This window comes from Coregonus lavaretus (assembly GCF_964263955.1).
Source record: "Coregonus lavaretus genome assembly, contig: HAP1_SCAFFOLD_3500, whole genome shotgun sequence".
Classification (NCBI taxonomy): domain Eukaryota; kingdom Metazoa; phylum Chordata; class Actinopteri; order Salmoniformes; family Salmonidae; genus Coregonus; species Coregonus lavaretus.
In genome coordinates, this window is record NW_028164700.1 from 15,429 (window position 1) to 30,805 (window position 15,377).

Genomic DNA, 15,377 nt, shown 5'->3' on the forward strand with positions numbered 1-15,377 from the left:
CCTCCAGGCCGTCTCCCATGGCGATGGAGGCAGGGCGTAGCAGGCGGGGAGGGGGGAGAGAGGGGGAGGGAGAGGGGGAGTCCCAGTCAGACAGTTTGGACCCGGGACAGGAGGCAGGCTCGACTGGGGAGCCGCTCTCAAGCCATCACACTCTCTAGAGGGGGAGGAAGAGTAACATCATCATCATCACAGCCCACTGGACTCTCTGGAGGGGGAGGAAGAGTAACATCATCATCATCATCATCATAGCCCACTGGACTCTCTGGAGGGGGAGGAAGAGTAACGTCATCATCATCACAGCCCACTGGACTCGAGGGGAAGGAGGAAGAGGATCATCATCTTCATCACACGTCTACTTCTCCTCTCAGAAGAGATTTGAAAGCCTCATAAAAAATACATGACCTTTCTCTTTTAGTTACCTTCACACTCCCTCTCTCCCTCCCTCTCTCTCTCCCCCTCCCTCCCTCCCTCCCTCCCTCCCCCACTACATACATTTAGCTGCATGAACACACACTCAGATCTAAATACCGACCCCTGCACACACAGGCATAGCAGCCGACTGTCACTGACTAACCAACAGAACTGGACTTTCCCAAACTTTCCAACAAACACACACACCTACAGTCACACACACACACACACACTGCCCTAACACAAACAGATCTATATACCGACCCCTGCACACACAAGCATAGCAGTCGACCGTGTCACTGGCTGCCCAGACTAACCAACAGAACTGGACTTTCCCAAACGACACACACCCCTACAGTCACACACAATGTGAACACAGACACAGACTAACAGATAAAGAGTTAAGCCATCCTCCTCTAACATTATTTTATTTAACTGGGCAAGTCAATTAAAACCAACTTATTATTTACAATAGGCCTCCTGCGGGGACGGGGGCAAAACACACATCACGACAAGAGACACCACAACACTACACAAAGAGAGACCTAAGACAACACAGCATGGCAGCAACACAACATGACAACACAGCATGGCAGCAACACAACATGACAACAACACAGCATGGCAGCACAGCATGGCATCAACACAACATGACAACAACACAGCATGGCAGCACAGCATGGCAGCAACACAACATGACAACAACACAGCATGGCAGCAACACAACATGACAACACAGCATGACAACACAGCATTGTAACAACACAACATGACAACACAGCATAACAACACAGCATGGTAGCAACACAACATGACAACACAGCATGACAACACAGCATGGTAGCAACACAGCATGACAACACAGCATTGTAGCAACACAACATGACAACAACATGGTTAATAGGGGGGAGTGAGGCCTAAGAGGACTGTATAAATAAGCCGGGTATACAGAGATGACCAGTTTACAGAGGAGTATAGAGTACTCCACCAGAACAGACAGATAAAGAGTTAAGCCACCCTCTAACGTCACCAGAACACTGCCAGATAAAGAGTTAAGCCACCCTCTAACATCACCAGAACACTGCCAGATAAAGAGTTAAGCCACCCTCTAACGTCACCAGAACACTGCCAGATAAAGAGTTAAGCCACCCTCTAACGTCACCAGAACACTGCCAGATAAAGAGTTAAGCCACCCTCTAACGTCACCAGAACACTGCCAGATAAAGAGTTAAGCCACCCTCTAACGTCACCAGAACACTGCCAGATAAAGAGTTAAGCCACCCTCTAACGTCACCAGAACACTGCCAGATAAAGAGTTAAGCCACCCTCTAACGTCACCAGAACACTGCCAGATAAAGAGTTAAGCCATCATCCCTCTAACGTCACCAGAACACTGCCAGATAAAGAGTTAAGCCACCCTCTAACATCACCAGAACACTGCCAGATAAAGAGTTAAGCCATCATCCCTCTAACGTCACCAGAACACTGCCAGATAAAGAGTTAAGCCACCCTCTAACATCACCAGAACACTGCCAGATAAAGAGTTAAGCCACCCTCTAACGTCACCAGAACACTGCCAGATAAAGAGTTAAGCCACCCTCTAACATCACCAGAACACTGCCAGATAAAGAGTTAAGCCATCATCCCTCTAACGTCACCAGAACACTGCCAGATAAAGAGTTAAGCCAGCCACCCTCTAACGTCACCAGAACACTGATCTAATACCTCACGCTAAAAAACAAGTGTTCACACGCACATGGAAACCAAGACAACTCACCCAGGTGGAAACTGGGAAGAGACTGCTGAAGGGGACAGACACCAGTCAAGGACAACCATGTGTGTGTGTTACCTCCTCACAGTTACACAGCAGGATGTTATCTTCTCCAGTAAGAGATCCCATGTCTGGAAGTCCAGCAGACTGTTGGATCTAGACAGCATCTTAAAGTCCATAGAAATAGTCCTAAACACACCTCAGAACAATCCCAACACACACACACCCTCAATCAGACCCAGACACTTCCAGAGTTACTCCCAAACATTCAAGAATCCAAGGTCAGGTCCAAGGTCAGGAGTGAGTCAGAAGTGAATCAGACTAACAGGAATTCACTAATCATTAGAGTAGGGGGAAGGATCATTAGAGTTCTGGAAGAACAGGGGGAAGGATCATTAGAGTTCTGGAAGAGCAGGGGGAAGGATCATTAGAGTTCTGGAAGAGCAGGGGGAAGGATCATTAGAGTTCTGGAAGAGCAGGGAGAAGGATCATTAGAGTTCTGGAAGAGCAGGGGGAAGGATCATTAGAGTTCTGGAAGAGCAGGGGGAAGGATCATTAGAGTTCTGGAAGAGCAGGGGGAAGGATCATTAGAGTTCTGGAAGAGCAGGGGGAAGGATCATTAGAGTTCTGGAAGAGCAGGGGGAAGGATCATTAGAGTTCTGGAAGAGCAGGGGGAAGGATCATTAGAGTTCTGGAAGAGCAGGGGGAAGGATCATTAGAGTTCTGGAAGAGCAGGGGGAAGGATCATTAGAGTTCTGGAAGAGCAGGGGGGAGGATCATTAGAGTTCTGGAAGAGCAGGGGGGAGGATCATTAGAGTTCTGGAAGAGCAGGGGGAAGGATCATTAGAGTTCTGGAAGAGCAGGGGGAAGGATCATTAGAGTTCTGGAAGAGCAGGGGGAAGGATCATTAGAGTTCTGGAAGAGCAGGGGGAAGGATCATTAGAGTTCTGGAAGAGCAGGGGGAAGGATCATTAGAGTTCTGGAAGAGCAGGGGGAAGGATTCCTCGTGTTCTTTAAGAATAGCTGGTTCCAGTTCCAAGAGTGAGACAAGAGAAAGACCACATCTCTCCTTGTATTACTCCTTCCCTCTCTCGTGCTAGCTCCCTCTCTCCAAAGAGAAAGACCACATCTCTCCTTGTATTCCTCCTTCCCTCTCTCGTGCTAGCTCCCTCTCTCCAAAGAGAAAGACCACATCTCTCCTTGTATTCCTCCTTCCCTCTCTCGTGCTAGCTCCCTCTCTCCAAAGAGAAAGACCACATCTCTCCTTGTATTCCTCCTTCCCTCTCTCGTGCTAGCTCCCTCTCTCCAAAGAGAAAGACCACATCTCTCCTTGTATTCCTCCTTCCCTCTCTCGTGCTAGCTCCCTCTCTCCAAAGAGAAAGACCACATCTCTCCTTGTATTCCTCCTTCCCTCTCTCGTGCTAGCTCCCTCTCCCCAAAGAGAAAGACCACATCTCTCCTTGTATTCCTCCTTCCCTCTCTCGTGCTAGCTCCCTCTCTCCAAAGAGAAAGACCACATCTCTCCTTGTATTCCTCCTTCCCTCTCTCGTGCTAGCTCCCTCTCTCCAAAGAGAAAGACCACATCTCTCCTTGTATTCCTCCTTCCCTCTCTCGTGCTAGCTCCCTCTCTCCAAAGAGAAAGACCACATCTCTCCTTGTATTCCTCCTTCCCTCTCTCGTGCTAGCTCCCTCTCTCCAAAGAGAAAGACCACATCTCTCCTTGTATTCCTCCTTCCCTCTCTCGTGCTAGCTCCCTCTCTCCAAAGAGAAAGACCACATCTCTCCTTGTATTCCTCCTTCCCTCTCTCGTGCTATCTCCCTCTCTCCAAAGAGAAAGACCACATCTCTCCTTGTATTCCTCCTTCCCTCTCTCGTGCTAGCTCCCTCTCTCCAAAGAGAAAGACCACATCTCTCCTTGTATTCCTCCTTCCCTCTCTCGTGCTAGCTCCCTCTCTCCAAAGAGAAAGACCACATCTCTCCTTGTATTCCTCCTTCCCTCTCTCGTGCTAGCTCCCTCTCTCCAAAGAGAAAGACCACATCTCTCCTTCTATTCCTCCTTCCCTCTCTCGTGCTAGCTCCCTCTCTCCAAAGAGAAAGACCACATCTCTCCTTGTATTCCTCCTTCCCTCTCTCGTGCTAGCTCCCTCTCTCCAAAGAGAAAGACCACATCTCTCCTTGTATTCCTCCTTCCCTCTCTCGTGCTAGCTCCCTCTCTCCATGTTCCCAGAGCACAGAAAGAGAGGGACGGACGGAAGGAAACAGCGAAACAAGAAGAGGGAGGGAGATAGAATGGGAAAGAAAGACAGCACAGGAGGGGCTGGAATAAAGAGAGAGGGATCTCATTATACATTTACGTCATTTAGCAGACGCTCTTATCCAGAGCGACTTACAGTTAGTGAGTACATACATATTTATTTATTTATTTTTCATACTGGAATCGAACCCACAACCCTGGCATTTGCAAACGCCACGCTCTACCAACTGAGCTACATCCCTGCCGGCCATTCCCTCCCCTACCCTGGACGACGCTGGGCCAATTGTGCCCTGGATTCGAACCAGGATCTCTAGTGGCACAGCTAGCACTGCGATGCAGTGCCTTAGACCACTGCGCCACTCGGGAGGACATGATTCTAGATCTTTATTTTATTTCCTTCCCTCTCCCAGCTGCAGAGAGAGAATGCCTCTGTCTCTTTCTGGTTGGCCAATACTTTACAGTGCCACTCCTCCCTCCATCCCTCCTTTTTCTCTCCCACACTCCCTCCCCTTTTCCCAGCACTAGCCTGAGGCAGCTTGCTGAAAACACAGACGCCGACACAGCCAACACACACAACACACACACACACAGCCCACACACACAACACACACAGCCAGCACACACACACACACACACAGCCAACACACACACCCCCAACACACACAGCAGACACCCACACACACCCAACACACACACATACCCAACACACACACCAAACGTGCACAAGTACACACACTATGTAGAGGAATCAAAACCATGATGATGGACTTTTCCACTCAATAGACAACTAAATACAACAACAAAAAAAACTTCTGTAGGCAACACAATACATCCTCATTTTATTTAATCAGGGAAGTCCTTTGAGGCTACATATCTCTTTTACTAACACGCCTTCCAACCAATAAGACTATCTAATGATGATGTGTAGTAGTAGTTTAATTATTAACCTGACATAAACACACCTACAAATAGGGCTGGAAATGGCCAGGAACCTCACCATACCATATTATTGCGATACTTTGGTGCCGATAATATATGCATTGTGATTCTCATGACTCTATATGTATTGTGATTCTCATGATTCTATATGTATTGTGATTCTCATGATCCTATATGTATTGTGATTCTCAGGATTCTATATGTATTGTGATTCTCAGGATTCTATATGTATTGTGATTCTCAGGATTCTATATGTATTGTGATTCTCATGATTCTATATGTATTGTGATTCTCATGATTCTATATGTATTGTGATTCTCATGATTCTATATGTATTGTGATTCTCAGGATTCTATATGTATTGTGATTCTCATGATTCTATATGTATTGTGATTCTCAGGATTCTATATGTATTGTGATTCATCACTGTGATTTTACTGCGATTCGATGTTCCAAACATATTGCTCACTGTGCTTCTACATCTGCATTGCTTGCTGTTTGGGGTTTTAGGCTGGGTTTCTGTATAGCACTTTGTGACATCTGCTGATGTAAAAAGGGCTTTATAAATTCATTTGATTTGATATGTCTGCTGCAGAGGGACGAGTTTTGATCAGTCATGGAAATAAAAGTGCTGAAAACAAATTGGCTCCCTACATAAAAAGAAGATGGAGAACAAGGAAGCTATGGAGGAACAATACTGGCCTTTTGGTGCAGCTACAGCCAACTAGCGCAACAAATAATATTGCGATATTGTCAAAACGATACATTGTAAAAAAATATGTAACTGTATCTATTTTTCTCCCATCACTATCTAATGATTATGTGTAGTAGTAGTTTATTCATTAGCCTGACATAAACACACCTACCAACCATTAAGACAGGTTTGAATCCCGGAGCAGTTTCAGAGGGGTTGGGTTCAATGCTGATTTTTTTTTTTGTTCAATGCATTCAGTTGTGCAACTGACTAGATATCCCCCTTTCCCTAATGATGATGATGTTTAGTCCTAGTAGCTTGTTCATTAATCTAGAATACACACACACATTTACATTTACATTTTTAGTCATTTAGCAGACGCTCTTATCCAGAGCGACTTACAGTTAGTGCATACATTATTTTATCGAACCCACAACCCTGGCACACACAAGCTGCTAGCTTACATGTGGACTTACATGTTTGTCTGTTGTGGCGCAGGCTTGGTCTAGTCCAGAGGGAGTGTCATGTCTCTCAGAGTGGAGGGGTGGAGTAGTGACCTGGCCAGGAGGGGGGCGGGACAGAGGGACCAGTCTTCGGTTGGTTGGTAGACGAGGGGGGTAGAGGGGGTCTGAGAGAAAGAGCTGTAGAAGAACAAGGAATCACAACACTGGTGGAGGGACAAGGGTGACACCTGAGAGAGAGAGAGAGAGAGAGAGAGACTGATCACCCCATTCCACAAAAGTGGAGACAAATTTGACCCCAATAACTACCGTGGGATATGCATCAACAGTAACCTTGGGAAAATCTTCTGCATTATCATTATCATCAATAAGAATTTGTTCTTAACTGACTTGCCTAGTTAAATAAAGGTTAAATAAAATAAAAATTAACAGCAGACTAGTTCATTTCCTCAGTGAAAACAATGTACTGAGCAAATGTCAAATTGGCTTTTTACCAAATTACCGTACGACAGACCACGTATTCACCCTGCACACCCTAATTGACAAACAAACAAACCAAAACAAAGGCAAAGTCTTCTCATGTTTTGCTGATTTCAAAAAAGCTTTTGACTCAATTTGGCATGAGGGTCTGCTATACAAATTGATGGAAAGTGGGGTTGGGGGAAAAACATACGACTATAAAATCCATGTACACAAACAACAAGTGTGCGGTTAAAATTGGCAAAAAACACACACATTTCTTTCCACAGGGCGTTGGGGTGAGACAGGGATGCAGTTTAAGCCCCACCCTCTTCAACATATATATCAACGAACTGGCGAGGGCACTACAACAGTCTGCAGCAACCGGCCTCACCCTACTAGAATCTGAAGTCAAATATCTACTGTTTGCTGATGATCTGGTGCTTCTGTCCCCAACCAAGGAGGGCCTACAGCAGCACCTAGATCTTCTGCACAGATTCTGTCAGACCTGGGCCATGACAGTACATCTCAGTAAGACAAAAATAATGCTGTTCCAAAAAAGCTCCAGTTGCCAGGACCACAAATACAAATTCCATCTAGACACTGTTGCCCTAGAGCACACAAAAAACTATACATACCTCGGCCTAAACATCAGCACCACAGGTAACTTCCACAAAGCTATGAACGATCTGAGAGACAAGGCAAGAAGGGCCTTCTATGCCATCAAAAGGAACATAACATTTGACATACCAATTAGGATCTGGCTAAAAATACTTGAATCAGTTATAGAACCCATTGCCCTTTATGGTTGTGGGGTCTGTGGTCCACTCACCAACCAAGAATTCACAAAATGGGACAAACACCAAATTGAGACTGCATGCAGAATTCTGCAAAAATATCCTCAGTGTACAATGAAAAACACCAAATAATGCATGCAGAGCAGAATTAGACCAATACCCGCTAATTATCAAAATCCAGAAAAGACCGTTAAATTCTATGACCACTTAAAAGTGTGTGTGTCTGTCTAGAAGGAGTTTCAAACGTGTACAGTGCATTCGGAAAGTATTCAGACCCCTTGACTTTTTCCACTTTGTTACGTTACAGTCTTATTCTAAAATGGATTAAATAAATACAAATCCTCTTCAATCTACACACAATAGCCCATAATGACAAAGCGAAAACTGGTTTAAAAAAAGTAATTCAAAAAAATACCATATTTACATAGGTAGTAAGACCCTTTAATATGAGACTCGAAATTGAGCTCAGGTTTCCATTGATCGTCCTTCAGATGTTTCTACAGATTGGTTGGAGTCAACCTGTGGTAAATTCAATTGATTGGACATGATTTGGAAAGGCACACACCTGTCTAGATAAGGTCCCACAGTTGACAGTGCATGTTAGAGCAAAAACCAAGCCATGAGGTCGAAGGAATTGTCCGTAGAGCTCCCGAGACAGGACTGTGTCGAGGCACAGATCTGGGGAAGGGTACCAAAAAATGTATTCAGCATTGAAGGTCCCCAAGAACACAGTGGCCTCCATTATTCTTAAATGGAAGAAGTTTGGAACCATCAAGACTGCCAAACTGAGCAGTCGGGGGAGAAGGGCCTTGGTCAGGGAGGTGACCAAGAATCTGATGGTCACTCTGACAGAGCTCCAGAGTTCCTCTGTGGAGATGGGAGAACCTTCCAGAAGGACAACCATCTCTGCAGCACTCCACCAATCAGGCATTTTATGGTAGAGTGGCCAGACAGAAGCCACTCCTCAGTAAAAGGCACATGACAGCCCGCTTGGAGTTTGCCAAAAGGCACCTAAAGGACTCTCAGGACTCTCAAACAAGATTCTCTGGACTGATGAAACCAAGATTGAACTCTTTGGCCTGAATGCCAAGCGTCACAACTGGAGGAAACCTGTCACCATCCCTACGGTGAAGCATGGTGGTGGCAGCATCATGCTGTGGGGATGTTTTTCAGCGGCAGGGACTGGGAGACTAGTCAGGATCGAAGGAAAGATGAACAGAGCAAAGCACAGAGAGATCCTTGAAGAAAACCTACTCCAGAGCGCTCAGGACTTCAGACTTGGGTGAACGTTCACCTTCCAACAGGACAACGACCCTAAGCACACAGCCAAGACAACGCAGGAGTGGCTTCGGGACAAGTCTCTGAACGTCCTTGAGTGGCCCAGCCAGAATTGAACCCGATCAAACATTTCTGGAGACACCTAAAAATAGCTGTGCAGCGGTGCTCCCCATCCAACCTGACAGAGCTTGAGTGGATCTGCAGAGAAGAATGGGAGAAACTCCCCAAATACAGGTGTGCCAAGCTTGTAGCGTCATACCCAAGAAGGTTCTACAGCTGCACCATCGAGAGCATCCTGACTGGTTGCATCACTGCCTGGTATGGCAACTGCTCTGCCTCCGACCGCAAGGCACTACAGAGGGTAGTGCATAGGGCCCAGTACATCACTGGGGCCAAGCTTCCTGCCATCCAGGACCTCTATACCAGGCGGTGTCAGAGGAAGGCCCATCAAATTGTCAAAGACTCCAGCCACCCTAGTCAGACTGTTCTCTCTGCTACCGCACGACAAGCGGTACCGGAGCGCCAAGTCTAGGTCCAAGAGGCTTCTAAACAGCTTCTACCCCCAAGCCATAAGACTCCTGAACATCTAATCAAATGGCTACCCAGACTATTTGCATTGCCCCCCGCAAGGTGCTTCAACAAAGTACTGAGTAAATGGTCTGAATACTTAAGTAAATGTGATATTTCTGTTTTTTTATTTTATGTTTTATCAATTTGCTAACATTAGCTAACATTTTTGCTTTGTCATTATGGGGTATTTATTGTGTGTGATGAGGATTAAAATAACAATTTAATCAATTTTAGAATAAGGCTGTAACGTAACAAAATGTGGAAGAAGTCAAGGGGTCTGAATACTTTCCGAACGCACTGTATGTTTGCATAGGCAAAGAGAAGAAGATGCAAAGCGTGTGTGTTTGTTGTGATGAAACAGACAGTGAAAACAAGTAGTCACGTCTCCATGTGACTAACAGTCAGTGTGAATGAGAGAGCCTTTGTCCAAGTCTCTATCCACACCAGAGAGAGACAGACGGGGTAAAGCAGTGGTGTCAAACTCCTTCCATGGAGGGCCTAGTGTCCGCAGGTTTTTGGTTTTTCCATTCAATTAAGACCTAGACAACCAGGTGAGGGAGAGTTCCTTACTAATCAGTGACCTTAATTAATCAATCAAGTACAAGGGAGGAGCAAAAACGCGCAGACACTCGACCATCCGTGGAATGAATTTGACACCTGTGGGATAAAGCATGATGTTTTACTGCTTATACATGTTATTGGAGGAAAACAAACGATAATTGACAACAACAAACCCGATGCCGTCAAAACATTGGACCCAATCTCAAAGCAACGCCCACTGCAAGTGTGTCATTTCAGCTATGCACACTTCTCCAGACCATATAGGCCTAACCACAAATAATATTAACTTTAAAAGAGAGTTTTAGCTAGCTAGATAACCAATGGTCTGATTAGTCAGGCTGTAATGCACAATTAATTGGTATATACAGCCTGAGACATGTGTGTGCAAAATCGTGTGTAAATGTTCCAGGATGTTGAATAAAATTACATTTCAACTTACTCTACCGGTTGTCTGTGCGGTTTGTCCTTCTACTGCTAGAAATTTGAGACAAAATATCCACTGGAAAGTATTGTTTAACAGACTTTTTAGGTACAGTATATGGTTTGGCCAAGTTAGTTTTACATTAGATATTCGGTTCTTTGGTAAAATTAGTTTTACATTGGATATTCGGTTCTCTCGTCAATAGCTATTGAACCAAGCATGCCATGCCAATTAAAATGATAGGATATATTCTGAGTCAGGGGAGGATGGAGAACAATCCACGCCTTTGTTTTATTTTTTGGAAGATTTAAATCTGAATATCCAATATAAAACTAACTTCACCTCGGTACCTACGGACTCTCTAAAAAGTCAGATAAACAATACTTTCCTGTGGATATTTTGTCTCAAATTTCGAGCAGTAGAAGGACAAACCGCACAGACAACCGGTAGAGTAAGTTTAAATATAATTTTATTCAACATTCTGGCTTGTAAGGAACATTTACATGATTTCGTACACAAATGTCTAAGGCTGTATAGTTATACCAATGAATTGGGTATTACAGCCTGATTAATCAGACTAGATAATGAAGTGAGAAACACTATCATGCAAAGTCAAAACACCCTGAATATAAGGTCTCAAAACAACAAGTAAATATACAAAATGGTGCTTCCTGTCACTTACGTCTGTCTTTCATTCAAATAACAAAACTATTTTGAGAGATGCAATATGCATAGTAGATGATTAGGTTAAGTTGTCTAGAGCAGTGGTTCCCAAAATGTGGAGGGGTCGGCAGGGGGGCGCATGTTTTTTAATTTTATTTTTTAAATGTATTTTAGGAACTCAGTCCGGCTTTAAACTTACTCTTGAAAGTTGTAATAGTAGAATGCACAAGGTGCAATCTCTAAATTGGGTAGCGCATCATCAGTTCCTCTTGTCATGTCAGTCATTGCATACCTTAGAGAGCTACAGTGGGGAGAACAAGTATTTGATACACTGCCGATTTTGCAGGTGTTCCTACTTACAAAGCATGTAGAGGTCTGTAATTTTTATCATAGGTACACTTCAACTGTGAGAGACGGAATCTAAAACAAAAATCCATTTTTAAATAATGAATTTGCATTTTATTGCATGACATAAGTATTTGATCACCTACTAACCAGTAAGAATTCCGGCTCTCACAGACCTGTTAGTTTTTCTTTAAGAAGCCCTCCTGTTCTCCACTCATTACCTGTATTAACTGCACCTGTTTGAACTCGTTACCTGTATAAAAGACACCTGTCCACACACTCAATCAAACAGACTCTAACCTCTCCACAATGGCCAAGACCAGAGAGCTGTGTAAGGACATCAGGGATAAAATTGTAGACCTGCACAAGGCTGGGATGGGCTACAGGACAATAGGCAAGCAGCTTGGTGAGAAGGCAACAACTGTTGGCGCAATTATTAGAAAATGGAAGAAGTTCAAGATGACGGTCAATCACCCTCGGTCTGGGGCTCCATGCAAGATCTCACCTCGTGGGGCATCAATGATCATGAGGAAGGTGAGGGATCAGCCCAGAACTACACGGCAGGACCTGGTCAATGACCTGAAGAGAGCTGGGACCACAGTCTCAAAGAAAACCATTAGTAACACACTACGCCTTCATGGATTAAAATCCTGCAGCGCACGCAAGGTCCCCCTGCTCAAGCCAGCGCATGTCCAGGCCCGTCTGAAGTTTGCCAATGACCATCTGGATGATCCAGAGGAGGAATGGGAGAAAGTAATGTGGTCTGATGAGACAAAAATAGAGCTTTTTGGTCTAAACTCCACTCGCCGTGTTTGGAGGAAGAAGAAGGATGAGTACAACACCAAGAACACCATCCCAACCGTGAAGCATGGAGGTGGAAACATCATTCTTTGGGGATGATTTTCTGCAAAGGGGACAGGACGACTGCACCATATTGAGGGGAGGATGGATGGGGCCATGTATCGCGAGATCTTGGCCAACAACCTCCTTCCCTCAGTAAGAGCATTAAAAATGGGCCGTGGCTGGGTCTTCCAGCATGACAACGACCCGAAACACACAGCCAGGGCAACTAAGGAGTGGCTCCGTAAGAAGCATCTCAAGGTCCTGGAGTGGCCTAGCCAGTCTCCAGACCTGAACCCAATAGAAAATCTTTGGAGGGAGCTGAAAGTCCGTATTGCCCAGCGACAGCCCCGAAACCTGAAGGATCTGGAGAAGGTCTGTATGGAGGAGTGGGCCAAAATCCCTGCTGCAGTGTGTGCAAACCTGGTCAAGACCTACAGGAAACGTATGATCTCTGTAATTGCAAACAAAGGTTTCTGTACCAAATATTAAGTTCTGCTTTTCTGATGTATCAAATACTTATGTCATGCAATACAATGCAAATTAATTACTTAAAAATCATACAATGTGATTTTCTGGATTTTTGTTGTAGATTCCGTCTCTCACAGTTGAAGTGTACCTATGATTAAAATTACAGACCTCTACATGCTTTGTAAGTAGGAAAACCTGCAAAATCGGCAGTGTATCAAATACTTCTTCTCCCCACTGTAATTATAACTTGTCAGAAATGTCCAGATCAAGTAGTTCATGTCAGCTAACTTTTTTTTTTTTTGGTTTTTTAGCCCATAGATAAGTTGTAATTTTTGTCACTCAAATCACATGAATACACATTAGACATGGCAAAATGTATAGAATTGCAAGAAAATGTGCTTTACAACTGCAAAATTGTCTTTGCACCCCATGACAAAATGCTTAGAATAGCAGGAAATAAGCTTTAAACCTGCAAAAGTTTAGGATCCCCTGGTCTAAAGACAACAGTTAGTCATGATTGCTGTAAGCGAATGTAAGCATTTTTCTGACAGCTACGTACGTAAACACCCTTTCAGAATACACCTTGGACTGTGTGTCGTTATTCTCGAAATAATCTACGTTGTATTTCACGTGCTTTCAGCGCCACCGAGCGTAAACTACGCCTCAAACCAGGCGTAATTTATGTCAAGAATACGGCCTACGGGGCTACAAACAAACAACCTAGCTAGCTACTAACGCGTTAGCCTGCTACCGTGCTATGACAACAGGGAGTGCCCATGCCCCTGAAAAACACCGTTAATATACCACCAAGGAGCATAGAGAACGATAACACAATATGTGCAATAAACTGCAAATCAGGTAACGTAAATACAGAGAATATTCATCGCACCGGCGACAGGCCTGTGATAAGACAGCCCATGCCCCGCTAGGCACCTCGCGCACTGACACCAACCGAAATACTGCACCGAGTGTGGTTCTGAGTGTTTTATCGGACTCCTGAGATCGAATGCCTTCGTTTACCATACCGGTGTCGGTGGAGAGAGACCCCAAAACACGTTTATTTACCTTTTTCTGTCGGTTGTCAGCGCACGCAGACCTTGCTCACCCCAAATCCAGAACAAACAGCCCCGTTAGACGTCAGACGCAGAGGGAACGTCAGAACGTCGGTCAGACGAATGTCTCCTCTCCTCTCCTCTCCCTACCTCTATCTCCCGGAACATGCAATAACTTCAAACACAGAAAAATGATTATACACAAATTCCCAATATACGCTGGTCTGCATAAATGGCCATACATAGCATCACAATTAATTGCCCTATTGCCGCGTAATCACACATTCTCAATGGACTGGATAATTTATTGTGATAGATTATAAACAATTGCATAATTTAACCTTCTATAAATTACATAATCTTATAATCTATGGGTTATTAATACTCGTATAATAAACTCATAGGATGGTAAAGTCTACCTTGAAGAAATACAATTAATTCCACCTTTAGTGGAGTGAGTGCTCCACCTAGTGGTCAATCAATCACAGGTAAGGTAGTATCAGAGAGGAAGAGGCGAAGTGAGAGGTATACTGCTAATTTGCTACGTGAGGCTTATTTGATCAAATATAATTTTGGTAATGGTTAAATTGTTTACAAATGTACTGATGATATAAGTGGACGCACATGGCAAAACAACATTATATTTAAGTTGTGCCTGTTGTCATAGCGATAGAAGACTAAAAAAATGTATGCACTCACTAACTGTAAGTCGCTCTGCTAAATGACTAAAATGTAAAATGTAAGACTCATCATGGATATAAACCGTTTTAGCATTGCCATTAAGGGCTTCCACCATTTTAAAGTAGTCAACTGGGTGGTGATTCCTATGAGTTGGGAGCAGTCAGCTAATGAAGAACAAGAAAATGAACTACTTCAAAATGGATATAGCCTCAATGGCGCTGCCCATGCTGTCTCAGACGCTCTAATGGCACAGATACAAAGCTGAATCCTCTGCCTATCTCTATGGCCTGTTGTTCACACGTGTATCTGCCCTCTCATTGGCTAGCGGTTAAGAGCATTGGGCCAGTAACCAAAAGGTCGCTGATTCGAATCCCCGGCAAGGTGGAAAAATCTGCCGTTCTGCCCTTGAGCAAGGCAGTTAACCCCCAACAACAACTGCTCCCCGGGCGCCGATGATGTAGATTAAGGCAGCCCACCTCACCTCTCTGATCCAGAGGGGTTGAGTTAAACACCGAAGACACATTTCGGTTGAATGCGTTCAGTTGTGCATCTGACTAGATATCCCCTTTCCCTTCCCACCTGATCTCGACTCCTCCCGCCTGCCTTCCATCTTTTAGGACATGTATTTCCATTGTTAAAGCGGTCACTCAAATATCTTCTCAATATAATAGACAATCTTTGGTAGTATCAAGCCTCTCAGAGTGAGAGT

General features: G+C 44.5%; 1 long non-coding RNA gene across 1 annotated transcript; it reads right to left on the reverse strand.

Moving 5' to 3' along the window:
* Positions 1-51: 51 nt before the first annotated feature.
* Positions 52-14,058, reverse strand: LOC311116747. Its single transcript, XR_014611470.1, has 3 exons — positions 14,001-14,058; positions 6,546-6,760; positions 52-154 (listed from the first exon to the last, which is right to left on the reverse strand). It is a non-coding gene; the product is annotated as an uncharacterized lncRNA (long non-coding RNA).
* Positions 14,059-15,377: the final 1,319 nt, after the last annotated feature.